This window comes from Octopus bimaculoides, chromosome 13 (assembly GCF_001194135.2).
Source record: "Octopus bimaculoides isolate UCB-OBI-ISO-001 chromosome 13, ASM119413v2, whole genome shotgun sequence".
Lineage (NCBI taxonomy): Eukaryota > Metazoa > Mollusca > Cephalopoda > Octopoda > Octopodidae > Octopus > Octopus bimaculoides.
In genome coordinates, this window is record NC_068993.1 from 5,881,080 (window position 1) to 5,884,229 (window position 3,150).

Here is a 3,150-nt window from a genome sequence, read left to right on the forward strand (position 1 = left end):
CCCTAGACCTCATTCCCCCTGCTGCCCCTCCTTCCCAGTTACCCCCTCCCCTCCCACCTCTGCTCAAACCGAAATTTCCCATCGTCCTCTTCTCCTCCGTCCCTCCTCCTCCCTCCCACCGACGCCACCATTCCAACCATTCACGCTTAACCGATCGGAAACTTGAAGTGATGACTCGTTACAACACCTCCTCCTACCCCTAGACCTCATTCCCCCTGCTGCCCCTCCTTCCCAGTTACCCCCTCCCCTCCTCTTCCTCCACCTATCCGCTACCTCTTACTCTTACCCACCCTTTCCCCCCTCCATACAGTATCGCGCACGCGGTCACATATATACATATACATATTAATGTAACAGCATACAACCTCATTCACACAGGCAATGACATGTGCGTGCACACGCGCGCACATACGCACACACACACACGCACACAAACACACACATACACACACACGTATACAAAATTATACACAGAGTTATACTTTTACACATACACACACAAGCATACACGTACAAGTATATACATATATACTCAAACACCTGCGCGCTCAATCACACAAGCACACACACACACACACACACACTTAAATGCAATGCCTATCTGAACATACATATATAAGCATGTACTTTATTGTGTATACACACACGCATGCAATGAACGTGATTGTACATACATGTTGACACACATTCCAACATATGTACATATATGCACATACATACATACACCCTGACTCGTGCAGACATATATATATATACACATGCAGTACATGCACACACATATACACACAACAAATGCACTCACACGCATATACATAACCATACACATCAAGACATGAGCATTCATGCGCATATTCACACACACATACCTTCTAACACGTGCATGTATACGAGCAATACGCACGCATATACTTACATACACAAGCGCATACGTACTCAGACACACAGACACACATGGTCACCCATGCAGCATACACGCATACCTACATTTACCCTTAGATTACGCTCATGAAGCATGACTACACAAACATACTTCAAATACGTTATATATATAGCCGAAGCGGTAGAGTGCTTGCCCTAATGTACGGCAGTGCATTTCGTTACCTCGTTTAATTAATTTATGAATTCAAGTCTCACCTAGGTAACAGGTGTTTTTCGTCCATTCAAAGATGGAAAACGTGAATACGGTAATCCCTCGACTATCGCGAGTGTTGCGTTCAAAAACATGCCGGAAAGATGAAAATCCGCGAAGAAGAAACAGTACTGTACTGTATATTTTTTATTTTATTATTTTTCTATAATTTCTATATATTTATTTTATTATAAATGCAAAACAACACCACGGAGGAATCGAAGTAATCTTAAATAATAAACCGCGAAACGTGAACCGCGATACGGGGAGGGATTACTATATATCTAGAAATATTTGTACACATAAAGGTGAAGTGGCTGTGAGGCAAAAAGCTGGCTTCCCAACCACATGTTTCCGGGTTCAGTCCCACCTTGGGCAAGTGTCTTCTACTATAGCCACTTGTAAGTGGATTTGGTAGACGGAAACCGAAAGAAGCCCGTCTTTATGACGAGCGTTGGGTATGAAATGTACTGACATTAACGGGTTATATCATATATACGCTTAGTTCACTCACGGCAAGGCTTTGCAATATTTAAACTTATTTTAAGTTCTTTTGATTTACGCATATATCTATTGCACGCACACACACACACACACACACACACACACACACACACACACATACAAAGAAACATACATGTATGTATGTACATATATATTAACATATGTACATTCATTCATATAAACATACATTTATATTCATACATATGCACACATAAACATCTCTCTCTCTCTTTCTCTGTGTATGTGTATATATATATATGTGTATATATATATATATATATATATATATATATATATATATATATATATATATATATATACATACATATATTGCTAAAAACGGGCTGGATGCCAAAACAAAGAATTGATTGAAGTCGTGGAAATTGACCAGTGGCCACTAATTCGTGTGAATTAATCCACAACATTTACCTCTGAATAATTGTCTGAGAATAATTTCACACATGGTGGCCATAAAAAGGAAGAAAGCTGGATCGACAAGGGCGGTGGCCACGACGACGGCGGCAGCGGAAAAGTTTTCTAGTAATGTCGACTCGCCTCTTTCCAAGCTAACTTGGTAGAAGGCCAAATAAGGAAGAGACAGAGGGATAGATAGATAGATAGATAGATAGATAGATAGATAGATAGATAGACAGACAGACAGACAGATAGATAGATAGATGGATAGATAGGTAAAGTGTGAGAGAGAAATACTGAGAGAGAACGAAGAAAGGTATAAAAACACGCCTCAGTTGCTAAGGTGTGTAGGGAAGAGAAGAGAGGGTGGATTGGGAGGAGGAAGGAAAAGAGAGTGGTGGGTGGAGGTGAACGGGGGAAAATTATAGGAGGGAGTAAGGAAAGGTTTAGTTGATAAAACAGAAGAAAAAAAACAGGGAGGGGAAGAAGTACAAGCGGGAGAAGAGGAGGAGGAGAAAAGGTTGATGATGAAGATGATGATGGTGGTGACGATGATAATAGTGATGATGATGATGATGTAATTGTTTAGCTCCATGTCTTTCCAGCAGTAACAGACGTTCCAGTCGTGGTCATCCAGTCGTTTTGGATATCCAGGTCAACATTATGTATCGTGTCTTTCTTTTCTTTCTTTCTTTTTTTTTTATACCAAGGTTGGTGTGATTTGGTTTCTATTACAAGCAGCTTGGGTTGTAGAATCTGAAGAAGGCTGGAAAGGTATGAAACCTCAAGTTCCCAAAGCCAATGATGGTTTGCGATGTGAATCCCTGTTATTGAAACCACCTGAAAATGGTGATTTGGCAGAAAATGTGGAAAAATTTATCTCTAATCAGCAGGTTTATGGGGTTCAGAACAAGAAACATCGTTTTATTACTCACACACACGCACACACACACACACACACACACACACACACACACACACACACACACACACACACACATCTCCTGTATAATCTGCCGTTGCAGGTCACCGTAATCAATACGGCCAGTGAGATAATCCTCATTTAAACAGCTTGATGACAAGACAGGTCAAAGGTTCACACG